This window comes from Gorilla gorilla, chromosome 11 (genome assembly GCF_029281585.2).
Source record: "Gorilla gorilla gorilla isolate KB3781 chromosome 11, NHGRI_mGorGor1-v2.1_pri, whole genome shotgun sequence".
Classification (NCBI taxonomy): Eukaryota; Metazoa; Chordata; class Mammalia; order Primates; family Hominidae; genus Gorilla; species Gorilla gorilla.
The window spans coordinates 40946093-40961351 of NC_073235.2; the positions used below are offsets into that span (position 1 = coordinate 40946093).

The 15259-nt window shown below is 36.5% G+C and overlaps 1 long non-coding RNA gene across 1 annotated transcript in view; it reads right to left on the reverse strand.

Annotated features, from left to right (window-relative positions):
• The window catches only part of LOC129532063 (uncharacterized), a 431493-nt gene that overhangs the window by 342521 nt on the left and 73713 nt on the right, over window positions 1–15259 (reverse strand). The gene's annotated exons all lie outside the window — the stretch shown is intronic.

A 15259-nucleotide genomic window follows, 5' to 3' on the forward strand; every position in this document is an offset into this window, starting at 1 on the left:
AAAGTACAGTTGTGACAATTTAATATTATATCATAGATAAAGTACCTGGCATGAGTTTTTGTCACTGTTGTAGAATAAAATTACCAAGGAATGATGAGGAAAGGCTAAAATAAATCCCATGATACTGAATTACAGTCAGAGATATCAGCATAAACCCATGTTTATTTTAAAATATTTGCAAATAGATATAGGAGTAATTATTGATATGTATGTATGCATGACTTAACATACATATACATATTTCCTAGCTTTGTGAGCAGAGAGGACTTAGAAGCAGATATTCCAATATCAATCAGCACATCTAATATCCATATCTTAATTACTAAATACTATTCTCCAATAAAAAGAATAAGAACTCCCTGGAGAAATGGCTGATTCTAGGACCAGGGCAGCAAAAATACAGATAAATCTGGACCATCTTGTAGTGCCAGAAAAAAGAAAGCGCTTTAACAATAACAAAACAAAGGACGGGTACATAACAATAGGACATAAGAGCCACCTGAAACATTTTTAAATGGGCAAAGATGGAATAATTTTAACAAAATAAATAGAGATAATACTGGATTATGACCACCCAAAATTAAATAAATATCCAGTTCATACTGATCTAAACAAATGATTAAATACGTAAATAAACTGGGGAAAATAAACGAATATTCTTTAGAAAAGAATTTTAAAGAAGAAACAGAAAGGAAATTAAGGAAAAATAATATCACCATTACATACTGTGATACAGGCTGGGAATCCCTTATCTGAAATGCTAGGAGCCAGAAGTATTTTAGAATGTTTTTTGATTTTGGAATATTTTTATTATATTTACTGGTTGAGCATCCCAAATCTGAAAAGTCGAAATTCAACATGCTGCAATGAGCATTTTGTTTTAGCATTGTCAGTGCTCAAAAAGTTTTGGATTTTGGAATTTTATATTTGAGATACTCAACCTGTGATGGCTGTAGGCAGGATCCATAGATAAATGCTAAAATTTGTGGGTGGATCTTTATAAGGAAAGAGTATATTTGCTTAGACTTAAAGTATCATGCTCAAAATATTTATCAATTACTGTGGTGGTTTTAACATTTGTTCACAAATTCCTCGTAAGTTTTCAGTGAAGAAAGCTTATATCACTAGTAGTAGTCATGTTGATATCACATACCTCTGATAACATGATATGACGCTATCAGAGAATGTATCACCTCCGTGATATTCTTCTTGCCCAGAACCTCAGTCAAATCATGAGAAAACATTAGAAAACCCCAAGCTGAGGGACCCTCTACAAATACCTGACCAGTATTCTTCAAAACTGTCGAAGTAAACAAAGAACAAAGAGAGACTGATTAGAGGAGACTATGATGTCATGATGACTAATGCAATATCTGATATCCTGGATTTAATTCTGGAGCAGAAAAAAGACATCAGTAGGAAAACTTGTGAAACCTGAATAAAGTCTGCAGTTTAGATAATATAATAGTATGCCAATGTTAAGTCTTGGTTTTAGTAAATATACCATGGTTACATAAAAGACTAATGTTAGGGGAAGCTGGATGAAAGCTATTCAGGCATTCTCTCATCTGCACAATTCTTCTGTAAATATATAATCACTTTAAAATAAAAAGTTTTTTTAAAAAACTGCTGTATATCCTTAATAAATAATAGCTATCATCATAGCTTTCTAAGATGACTCCTCTTCTATTGATTATACAATCCACTTTCCCCTTTTCTGAGAAAAAAACTTCCTCCTTGGCCTCCAGATCCCTTTGGTTATAATGGTGAGTTTCCCAGAAATCACATTAGTGAATATGGTGCCTCCTACTACATACCTCCTATGCCTTGCCCTGTCATAGTTGATTGGACCAGGAATGGGGCCCTTGACTGAAACTGAGCCAATGAGCCCCTTTCCCAGGGAATTTCAGATTCCAGATACATCTGTCTGACATCTTGACTAGGGAGATCTATTTAAGAGCTTTTAGAAGCTATTTTCTAATATCTTGCCTGAGAAGCGAAGAAGCCATTCTATAGCAAAGGAGCAGAATAAAACAGACATGCCCTGAGAGGGAGATAAATCGGTAGAGAGAAGACTACCTGGGTCACTGTGGAACTCCAGCCTTTAGTTCTGAATTCTACCTGCTTCCCTACCCTTAGATTCCACAAAATAACCACTTTCCCTGTTGCTCCTTAGGTATAAACTGGCTAGATTTGGTTTCTGTTAATGCAACTAAAAAGTGTTAATATAACCACTTCGTAGAAAATGACATGCAATGCATCTAGACTCTATTTCCTGTTGTGTTTGCTTTCCAATAATTCAGGTCAGTAATTTTTTAGTCATATTTTATATAAGCTATCTGGTTAAATTACCTCTATGTTTACATGTATACCACACCTTTTCTATTCTCATCATTTGTTTATTCTGTGTTCACTCTCCAAAATGCCTTCATTTTATCTCACCGCCCAATTCTATCTATACTTCAGGGCTTGATTAAAATGTCATCTCTTTCATGCAGACTTCCCTGTCACCCACCCAAAAAGAGAAAGAAAAAAAATCCCATGTCCCCTTATCTGCACCTCTTGTGGCAATTATTTCTTTTTATTTGCATAATTATTTACATATATTTATTTTCTTTCCTCTTAGATATGAAGCTACTTGAGTTCACTATCCCTGTTCTTATTCAGGCACCATTTCAAGAAATATTTATATAATAATGTAAACACATACATTAATTTCAACTGCTTTAAGTAAGACAGAAATGCAAGATATTAATAATATTCAACAGCATCTTTTTCCTGTACTTAATAAGAACAAAAATTTTAAGTAAAGTTATCTCACACATACTTCTAAAAATATATTGGAAAATAGCTTCATCACCCTGGGTTTGGCAAAGATGTCTTTTTTTTTTTTTTTTTTTTTTGAGACGGAATCTTGCTCTGTCACCAGGCTGGAGTGCAGTGGTGCGATCTCAGCTCACTGCAACCTCTGCATCCCAGGTTCAAGCGACTCTCCTGCCTCAGCCTCCCAAGTAGTTGGGACTACAGGAGCGTGACACCACACCCAGCTAATTTTTGTATTTTTAGTAGAGACAGGGTTTCACCATGTTGGACAGGATGGTCTTGATCTCTTCACCTTGTGATCCACCCGCCTGGGCCTCCCAAAGTACTGGGATTACAGGCGTGAGCCACCGCGCTTGGCCAGATTTCTTAAACAGGACACACAAAAGTACTAATAAAATAAGAGTGAATACATTACACTATATTAAAATTAAGAATTTCTGTTGATCAAAAAAGTATAATTTAAAAATGCCATTAAGATGGGAGAAAATGTTTGTAATATACATAAAAGACTAAAACCCAGATATTTAAAAATGTACAAATCAATTTTTTATTTAAAAAAGTACACATTCTAATAGAAAAATGCACTTGAGCAGGTCCTTCACAGAAAGGGATATCTAGATGGCCATTAAACTTATGAAAATGTGCATGACATCCACAGTCACCAGAGAAATAATGCCTATTAGCCACAGTGAGATACCACTTCACACCTGCCAGAAGAGCTGAAATGAAAAAGATGGAAAAAAACAAGTGTTGACAAAGTGGGTGAGGAAGTAAACCAGGAGGCATTGCTACTATGAGTGTAAGCTGATGCAATTATTTTAGAAACTAGCTCAGTATGATGAACTAAAGCTGAACACGGGCATAATTTATGACCCAGTAGTTCACACCAATGCATGTATACGTGTGCACATCAATAGACATGTATAAGAATGTTGATAGCACCATTATTCATCATAGCCAGAACCTGGCTATGTTCATACAGAAGCACATTATACAACATTCACACAGAGGCCCATTAAATAGCAATGAGAATGAACAAATTATTGCTAAACTCAAAATATATGGATGATTGTATAAACATAATATTGAGTGTTTGTTTTTTAAAGCAGGAACAAAGATTTTTCTACTGTGGGGTTCAGCTTATGTAAAGTTCAATACTGTGCAAAATTAATCAGTGATGTTAGAAGTCAGATTGTGGTAATCGTTTTCCAGGTGCTAGTGCCTAGGGTGCTGGTATATTCTATTTCTTAGTCCAGAGACTGACTATACAGGTGTATTCACTTTGCAAAAACCCAGCAAGTTGTAAACTTATAATTTGTACACATTTCTTTATGATGGTTATGCCTTAATATTTTTAATAAAAGTTTTTACACATTATTTGCAGCAACAATTTCACTGCCTTAGGCACCATGCCAAAGAGTTGTGTATGTATGAATTACATACCCTTTTAATAGCACAAAAACTGTTAAAATCAATATTTTTATATTACACCTTTAAGAATTAAGAGGTAAAATTACACAGTGATTTATTCAGCAGTATAAATGGAAACAATAATAAGTGTTTATTGATTCTGAAATTATGGAGGCCTGAAAATTTAAATCAGAGTTTCAGTATGCTGAAGCAATTCATTTGTTCAAATCACCTTGGCATTTATGATTAGCTAGAATTTGATTAATCGGGGGTATATGTCATCATCTTGCAGTGTGAAAGTATCCCCCCAAGTCTCTTTTCTTTTCCTTTGGTGTATTTTGATCTGGGGCGTTCTGGGACTGTCCTTAACATTATAAGCTCATTTGGAAAGGCAGATAATGCTGAAAATCTAGCCAAGTGGGTTATGGCTCCATTAAAACTATCAGAAGGATCAGCAGAAATAAGTAATAAGAATCTATCTAGGCCAAGAAACAAAATCTGCTGTATGCTAAGGAAATCTCCAGAAAAAAAGGTGCTTCCTTCACACCTCCAATCCATAGTGAACTTAAAACAATCCCTAGGACTTCAAGGCCTAGCACAAAAACATTTTGTTAGGTTTTCTGGGTTTCAGCGATTTTTCTCAGTAATTAGATTTAAGTTCAAATAGACATTGGTACGCCTGGAAGAATCACAGAAGGCACTACAGGGCATAAAGCAACAAGGAACTGTGCACCTCAGAGTAGGAGTGGTTGCTAGTTAAGGAAAGGAAAAGGGAGCCCTTTACATTGTATACATTTTTTGAGACTCAAAGATGTAAGTGATGGTTCAGGCCAGTTAACCCTGGCATGCTAAATATTTGCTAGTCACAACTCACCATCTTGTTCCTTCAAAATGGGCACTAATGTTATCAACAACTTTGCCATTTCACACACACCCTCAAAGAGTTCAGGCTTCTTCCTGGGTTTCATACTTTAGGGGTCTTCACAAATTCCTAACTCTCTCTCTCTCACACACACACACACACACATACATACACACACACACACACACACACACACACAAGTATACCTATTAAAAAGCACATATGTGCCTCTGCCACTCAAGACCCTGTCCTTGACACTGGCATCATGTCACTAGAACCCTGTACTGCTCAGTTCCCAGGTAATTGCTATTCCACACCTCTTGCCCTACAAACTCAACTGTGCCCTTATGTGGTGAATGTATGAGGACTGTGCTAATTCCAGTATCAGAGTCAGAAGCTGCCTCCCAGTTGCTGTGGATTGAATGTGTTCCTCCAAAGTTCATGTATTGGAAACAATCCCCAAAGCAAAAGTGTTGGGAAATGGGGCCCTTTGGAACGTGAATTGATTAGTGCCACCATAAAAAGCGCTTGAAGGAGTGGGTTCACTTTCTTCTGCTCATCTGCCATGTGGGGACACAGCAAGAAAGCCCTAACCAGATGCTAGCACCTTGATCTTAGACTTCCCAGCCTCCAGAACTATGAGAATATAAATTTCTGTTCTTAATAATTATATTCAGATGTCTTTGGTATTTTACCAATTTTTAGTTATGTAAAAACCATGGATGTAATTCACATATCTTTTAATTTGGTTTTATATGTGCTATAAAAGTTATATTAGAAACAATTGGAAGATAAAATATATGTTATGTAACAGCTTTCAGGATGATTTATCACATTTAAATATTAGCATATGGCATGTAGGCCTCCATTTCTTTATCTTGCTGCAGACTTCACAAATGTAAAACAGAGGTCTGCAATAAGTCAGATAAAACTCTATCACCTCATTAATACCATTTCTAGTTTTAGTCTTCATATTTATTCTCTGATGTCAAGGTTATTTTTTAAAATGTAAAAACAAAAGAATTATTAGGAGTTTTAGCACCAAGACCTAATGTAATATTATACTAGTAACTTTTTTATCTTCCTAAGTCTTTTAATAATCAGAAGTGGTTTTTCCTGTTTTCAAATGTTAGAATCTGATTATCTTTTAATCAAACATTAGTTCATTCATAATCATCTGCATTTTTACTTTTTATTTACAGGATACTTTATATGCATATTTCCCAAATCTGCCTAATCCTAAAAAGTCACATGGACCACTTCCAACACACAAATTTCTACATCCCAACCCATATCCATATTTCCTGTATCGAAATATCTGGGAAAGAGAAGCTTGTGTACCTTTTTTTTTCCTTTTTTCCCTCTTCTCCCCTCCCCTTTTTAATGAACACCTGAAAGGATTCTCATCAAATAAGTCTGAGTAACTCTGTTTTGTAAGGAAGCATTTTTCAGTGATGAATCACAGATTATTATTCAACTTCTCTCAGCTTGTTAGGTCAAAGAACAAACATAGGTCATCTCTTTTATGACCTAGAGTTGGGTCATATAACATCTCTCTCTCTGTCTCTTTTACTCTCTTTATCTCTCTCACCCTCCTCAAAACCAAATGTCTTTTAGTAACATCTTACAGTTATTCAAAGCACTTTCACATCTATAGTATTGTCTTAATTTATTCTCAAAACCAGGCTATGATAGAGGTGTTATTATCCTCAAGTAGTAGATTGAGAGACTGGACATAGAAGGGCTGAGGATCCTGTTGACATCATCATGTATCTAGGCACAGATGAGACTAAACTAGGTCTCCAGTTCTAGTGTCAGTTAGCTCTTACAGTATGATACACAACCACAAAAACTCAGTGGCATTCAGCAAAGAGCATATAGTTTGGGTTCAGGTGCCTGAGACTGGGCTGGGGCAGCTCCTCTTGTGCATCTCATACTGGAACTCATGCTAGAGGCACCTGGGGCATAATCTTCTCCTGGCACTGCAGAAGCACAGTGCAGAGGGAAACAAGCCTAACCACTCATAAAAAATTTCAAGCCTCCGATTATATCATACTTGCTAATTTCCCTTTGGCTAAAGCACACCCAAATCAAGGAGGCAGGAAGCACACTCTGGCTAAAATGAAGCCATAGGAAAGGAATGAATCGATTATTTTACCAGAGCTAAGGAAAACTTTGCATCAGTTATTCAATCTACTTCACGCAAAGGCACAGTTCTTTCTACTAGATCATACTACTTTGACCTTCAAACTTTGACATTGGCTTATTTCCATGGCTTACCCTGGCTATTTTAAAATTTGCTACATAGGAAAAAAGTAATTTTACAAATAATGTATAATTAAAAGTTCATCACAAATTAGTGTATTACTTTATACAAAAATAATGAATATAAAACAAACATTTCAGTAAATAAGAGAATATATTACTAGTTCAGCTTGCTGAGTCTACCATAAAATAATGTTTCATGCTAAAAGTTTTATCTATTGTTTGACTAAACACTAAAGAGCTTTCTTTTAAGCAAATCCACAATAGTAGAATAGCTAAGAATTTGTACAGTTATGAAATATAAGCTTAGAAAATGAAGAAAATGTTTTTAAATGTTAAATTTCTAAGTCTATACCTTCAGGCAATTGCATATCTTGAATTTTGAAATTTTCTTCTTCAAATAATGACTAGGAAATTTGTTTTAAAAAGTCAGTTTCCTGTTATATTCTGTAGACAAATATTTTTTAGAAAAAAATTTAATATTAACATTTTAATCACTAAGCAGGAGTTATTAATAATGGAATTCCTTGAATGAACTATTGTTTTCAAAAGACACATATATACATTTTTTCAATTTAATTAATATTTAATCATAGGAAGCATGTTTTTAATTGGACAAAAGGTAGACTCTGGCATCATGAAATTTGGGTTCTAGTAAGTCAGTTCAAATATAGTTAGAGCACAGGCATAAAACTGACTCTGTTATCAAGTTGCTTGTGAAACATGTTGAAATAAAAGTGATTATATTATTAGTCAAAATATTATCTGCCCCTACATTTGGGAGGTTACACTTTCACCTTATGAAGTATCAGGCATAGTTATTTGCCCAGCAGTGACCTCCCTGTGAATGCATTATACAACCCTGCCCTGCTGACTTTAGGCATATATACCTTGAGGTATCCCTCCCTGCAGGAGGATTGTATGTCCCTGTGATGGTGAACCCAGGACTTGTTTAACCAATGAAATATACTTGGAAATGACCTGGGCCACTGGAAGAAGAAGATTTGGGTACCACTGTATGGTTATGCCATGCTCTGTTCTCTCTCTATGATGAGGCTGTACACATTTCCCATTGATACTGCTTCCTCTGCCTTGATCACAAGCAGAGATGTAGAACAAAGTTTCAGCTGACCTTTGATAAGCCAGCTGTAATGTGAATGAGAAATGAATCCTTGTCTTTGTAAGCAACTAAGATTTGGCTTAACATTCTACAGACTAAACTTATACTCTACAGCCTAAACTTACTGGTATAGAAATTGATCCCCAAAGTGAGTGTTATCATAACATAAAACCTGAAATACATGGCATTAGCTTCACTGCTGGACAGTGGATAACCAGGAAACTTATGTACAGTGGAAAGATGTGACCCTTACCATGTAGTGGCAAATTGGAATAACTAGGAAGAAAGATAATGTACGAAATGAGCTCATGGCTTTAAGTGGAGAGGGTGGGAGACATAATGTTAGGACCATTCTTTGGTTGCTATTGGATGCATTTGGTAAGGTACTGCAAAGAAATGAACTCAGAAAATGACTGATGGCTTGTAAATAAGAGTCAAAGGAAATAAAGAGAGCACAGAAATTTGTGGGCCTTTCAGTTTTGAAGGATGCAACTGTTTTTCATCTCCAACTGGTAAAACATTAAACCAAAAGAGAAAGCTTTGGGTGACAAAGGCCAATTTGAAAAGAAGTTTCCTGGGAAAGACAAAATCAAGCATGTGACCATAAAACCCATTGTGAAACTTCTGAATCAATTAAGAAATCAAACAAAAATCCTTTCAGTTAGACAAATGGCAGAAGGAGAACATACTAAGGATGTGCCTTCTGTGAAAATCTCATCAGCTTACAATGCCCAGAATTAATATTAGGAAAAGGAGCACGTATCAAGAATTGTTGATGTAGGTATTGGTACAGGAACTAAATAAAATAAAATAGACAAAAGGCCATGTAAATTTTTGAGAGAGTTGTACTCAAAAGATCATCCAGTCTGGAGTAAATTAGAATGACTGAGACATAAAGTAACTCTTGGTCCTGAACTTTCTGTGAGTAGTATATCATTTGAGGTTAAGTCAGGAAACCAGAACCACTATATGTATCACAAGGAGAGCATCCATCGAAGTACAGAGAAACAAGAAAAAAAAGAAAAGAAAAAGGAATAAGGGATTTAATATGGGAATTAGAGTTTATACAAACATGAGTGGAGCTGGAAAAGTAAAGGGGTTGGACGTAGAAGTTGAGAAATTGTCACTAATGATTTTACCCTGATGTGCTGGCATGGGAGCACAAGTTGGAGCTTGCAGGAAAATATAAGTAACCTGTGTGTATCACTGCCAAAGAGGAACTGGAGAACCTGGCAAAGAAGGAGCACAGGGAGAGTCTTGTGTAAGCCTCTGTGGATCCACAAGCCAAGATCAGGTGGGCTTGAGGCAGCTGTTGGTCAGCGTGGCCAGCCATCAAGATGAGTTGGAGCAGCAGAGTTACAACCAGAGACTCACTAGGCACCTCTGCAGATGATGCCTGATGCCAATAACCTCCCAAGAATGATGTCCTCTACTCTTATCTGCCTTCCAATTTCACAAAATTTCTTTTGATGGACCAATCCATCTGACAACCATACAGAGAAGATTCTGAGAAATGTAGTTCCTAATCTTAGACAGGAGCCCAGGTGCTAAGTCAACAGTAGACAATTCAACACAGAAAGGAAGCAGGCTCAGAAGCAGCTGGGGGTGAGGGGAGGGCAAGGAGAGCATTTTCAAATGTGGCCAAAGATGATCATGAAAAACATAGGAACTTGCAGAAGATGGGGCTAAAAGTCATAGAATACAATGGACTGAAAATCTACTTACAAGAACAGAGACTAGGTGACTAGGCTGTGAACTTGGAACAATTCTGCACTGCCCCCCAACCACCCCCCTTGCCCTGCCACTGCACCCCCTGCTCAGTAGAAGAATCTTGCTTAATAGGATTTCAGAATATCTATGGACCAGTAACTGCTCTGTGCATCTCATTGTTCTTTCCAAATAGAAGAGTTAACTGTCATTATCCTGTCCCTGTTCTTCCATCCAATCAGTGTTCAAGTCATTTTAGATACTTTTTAAATACAGTTTGACAGGTACCTGCAAACTGTAGCCTTCAGGCCAAATCTGGCTGTCTCCCATTCTTGTTAAGTACAGATGTCTTGGAATGCAGTTCATTAGGCTTTCTATGGCTGTTTTTGCATTATAAGGGCAGAGATGAGTAGTTCTGACAGAAACTGTAGGACCAACCCACAAAGCCTAAAATATTTACCAATCTGGCTCTTTGCAGAAAAAGTCTGTCAACTCATAAATAAGATCTACACAATGCAATTGGTGGCTGTTGCAGGAAGTCAGGGACCCCGAACGGAGGGACGGGCTGAAGCCACGGCAGAAGAAGATAAATTGTGAAGATTTCATGGACATTTATTAGTTCCCCAAATTAATACTTTTATAATTTCTTACACCTGTCTTTACTGCAATCTCTGAACATAAATTGTGAAGATTTCACGGACATTTATCACTTCCCCAATCAACACTCTTATAATTTCCTATACCTGTCTTTACTTTAATCTCTTAATCCCATCATCTTCCTAAACTGAGGATGTATGTCGCCTCAGGATCCTGTGATGATTGCGTTATCTGCACAAATCATTTGTAGAGCATGTGTGTTTGAACAATATGAAATCTGGGCACCTAGAAAAGGAACAGGATAATAGCGATTTTCACGGAACAAAGGAGATAACCATAAAGTCTGACTGCCTGCAGGGCCGGGTGGAACAGAGTCATATTTCTCTTCTTACAAAAGCAAATAAGAGAAATATCACTGAATTCTTTTCCTCAGCAAGGAACAGCCCTGGGAAAAGAATGCACTCCCAGGGGCAGGCCTCTAAAATGGCCACTCTGGGAGTGTCTGTCTTATGCAGTTGTAGATAAGGAATGAAATATGCCCTGGTCTCCTACAGCGCCCCCAGGCTTGTTAGGATTGGGAAATTCCAGCCTGGCGAAATTCTAGTCAGACCGGTTCTCTGCTCTTGAACCCTGTTTCCTGTTAAGATGTTTATCAATGACAATGTGTGCCCAGCAGGACATGGAAACTCTAGTTAGTAATTCTAATTTTGTCCTGGCCTTGTGATCTTGCTCGCTCTGCCCCCAATTGTCTTGAGATATTTTATTGCCTTTGAAGCATGTGATCTCTGTGACCCACACCCTATTCGTACACTCCCTCCCCTTTGAAAATCGCTAATAAAAACTTGCTGGTTTTGCGGCTCGGGGGCATCACGGAACCTGCTGACATGTGATGCCACCCCCAGAGACCCAGCTGTAAAATTTCTTTCTTTTGTACTCTTTCTCTTTATTTCTCAGACCAGCCTACACTTAGAGAAAATAGAAAAGAACCTACATTGAAATATTGGGGGCTAGTTCCCCCGATAGGTGGCTGTGTCTCTTAAGTCTCTCCTTTAATCTATTAGTTCCAGAGATGGCTTCATTGTAGTATGTAATAATCTTTCTAACTTCTTTTTACCACTACATATTACTCCATCATGCGTATGTAACATAGCCTTCAACCAGTCCTCTTATGATGGGCACTTGGGGTTTTCTAAGCCTTTTGCCGCAATGAGTAGCCTGTGCAAATGTCATCTTGTTTTTTCCCTCCATTTTATTCAAAATAGGTTCCTAAAAGTAAGATTTCTGTGCCAACTAATAAATATTGCCCACTTGCCCTCTGCTTGAAATTGTACATTTCTTTATTCCAACCAACAATGTATAAGCATGCCTCATCCAGCTAGCAGGGATACTGTCAAACTTTTGAATTTTGGCCAATCTCCTAAATGGGAAAAGGGATCTAAGTGTAGCTTTAAATTGTTGAACCCTTTACCAATGATGCTGAATACCTTTGCAAATAGTTAAGGGCCATTTTTATTTTTTCCTATCTTACTTAAATCTCTTGCCATTTTTCTATAGGATTTATAGGATGTTTTTCTTCTCTATTGTTATAAACTCTTTGTATACTCATAGTATTAAACTTTGTCTTTGATATACATTGCAAACACTTTCCTCATTTTCACTTTCCTAGTGTTTCCTTGTTTTTGCCATGAAAAGTTTTTTGATGTTATTATTTTGAATTTTTATGCTGTCAAATTATTAATATTTTTCCTTACTGCTCTTGCATTTTGAGTTACATTTATAAGAGTTTATCTTATGCCTAGGATATAGGTTTGCACCTATGATTTGTTTCAGTACTTCTTTGATTTAATTTAACTCTCTGGCACATTTGGAATTTGTCCTAGTATGCAGTAGGGAGAATGAGACCAAATTTCTCTCCATTGCCATCTACTTATGCCAACACTAATTTATTTAAATAAGTTATTTCCCCCACTAAGATTATTTTACACTACATTTGCGTATGTATTTGGGTCTATTTTTTTCTTTCAACCTTTGCTATAATGTTATACTCTTTTAATTTAGAGGTTTTGTAGTATGTTTTAATATATTTCAGGATTAGTCTACCTTTTTTGTTTTTTTTAAGGTTCTTATGTCTACTCTTGCTTCTTGTTTTTTTCCAAATAAACTTTATAGACAAGTTTTCTAGTTCCAGAGAAAAAAAAACTGATGGCATTTTTATTAGGAGTGTATTAAATGTATTAATTAACTTAGAAATAACTGATATCTGTATTATGTCAAATTTTACTAACCAAAACATATCTCTTCTGGTTGTTCAACTGTACCTTTGAATCTTCCAATAGCGAGTTATAGTTTTCTTTACAAAGGTTGGAGACATTTCATGTTGAGCTTATGTATAGGTGTGCCTGTGTTTCTGTTTTTAAGCATAAATTGGGTCTTCAATTTTATTATTACTTTAAATAATCTCTCTCTATATATATATATGTTTACTCAATTTTGTATGTCAGTTTTAACTCTGCAATTTTATTACACTATTGACTATAGTAATTTTTACATAGATTATTGATTTTTTGTCACATAATCATACCATCTGAAAATGGAGATAATTTAACTTAATGCTTTATTCTTTAAAATATCAACTCTTAATTATTGATTTTTAAATTAGATTATCCAGAAATGAAGAGGTCTGTTTTTACCTTTCAAAAAACTACACAAGAATCTGAGATGATACACTGGCTTTCTTTTCTTCCTTTGTTGTATTAATTAAATAAGTCAAATGCTAATTGAGTGGCAATTTATAAAACAATTTTACAGCGAAATCATGAAAATATGTTAAAAGCTCTCAAGTTTAAAAAAATGTGTAACCTCAAGTTTGCAGGTTTTATCTATTACTTAATTGGAAAAGTTACAAATAGAAAAAAGGATCAGCTCTAGGCATAACTATCAAACAGTTAAAGTTTAAAGTTTTCTCTCACAATTTGTGACCCTTTCTTAAACCTCTATTTCCCCCAAGGATGTTTGGTTATCATATTCACCCCTTATACTCTAAGAACACTTACAAAGAAAGCCACTCAACCTTGGATAGCCTCTTTATTCCTGTCCTTCCTGGCTCCCATCTAACGTAGCAGAGGCTGAGCTGCTGTCAAAGTAAGAACTTTACCTAAGCACTACAAGCATAACCTGACTCTGTTTAATCTGGCATGTAAATATGATTCCCAAAAGGAACCAAAAAACAAACAAACCAAAGCAAATGATATGGTTTGGCTCTTGTGTCCCTACTCAAACCTCATCTCGAATTGTAATCTCCACATGTAGAGGGCGGGAGGTAACTGGATCATGGGGGTGATTTCCCCCCTGCTGTTCTTGTGATAGTGAATGAGTTCTTACAAGATCTGATGGTTTTATTAGGCAGATTTCCCTATTCTTGCTGGCTCTCTCTCACCTGCCACCATGTAAGACGTGCCTGCTTTCCCTTCCACTATGATCATGTTTCCTGAGGCCTCCCCAGCCATGCAGAACTGTGAGTCAATTAAACCTCTTTGCTTTATAATTTACCCTATCTTTACAGCAGTGTGAAAACAAATACAGCAAACAAACAAAAGCTAATGTGAATGAAGCACTGATGACTAAGTAAACTCAGAATGACTTTTCAGACTTTCAACAAAAATGCTATTTCTTTTTCTTTAGCTAGCACTCTTTTAACCAGCCATAAGGAGGGTCACAGACTTTCAGGTATGAAAAATATCGTAGCCTCATTTGACTCACCTCCACCCCTTTCCCTTTACAGGCTTAAATTCTCCAACCAACAGCCCAATAACTGACAACAAAAATGACTGGCTGGACTTAGGACAGAAAATCTGTTCTGTGACTTCTTCCTATCTCCTTAGTTCCAATTGAAAATTTGAAAATGAGAACCTTTCAGTTCAAGTGGGACCAAGCTAGAACATGTGCAAAAATCAGTACAAATCCATTCTTGTGACTTCTAAAACATAGTAGATACTACGTGCTATCGCATGAACGCATTGATATGTTTATGTCAATAATATTATATTTGACTATGAAGGATACTACATTTTATTAAATATCCAGAGATTACCAAGGGGACTTTATGATCAATGTCAAACTCTACAGTAAGCTTTGTACATTCATTTTCTCTGGTATGCAGACATAGTTATAAGTAAAGGTTTTCTCCAACTTTGGGTAGAATCACTTTAAAAATTCAGAGTTGGCCGGGTATGGTGGCTCACGCTTGTAATTGTAGCACTTTGGGAGGCCGAGGTGGGCGGATCACCTGAGGTTGGGAATTCGAGACCAGCCTGACCAACATGGAGAAACCTCGTCTCTACTAAACATACGAAATCAGCCGGGCATAGTGGCAGGGGCTGTAATCCCAGCTACTCGGGAGGCTGAGGCAGGAGAATCACTTCACTTGAACCTGGGAGGCAGAGGTTACAGTGAGCCGAGATAGCACCATTGCACTC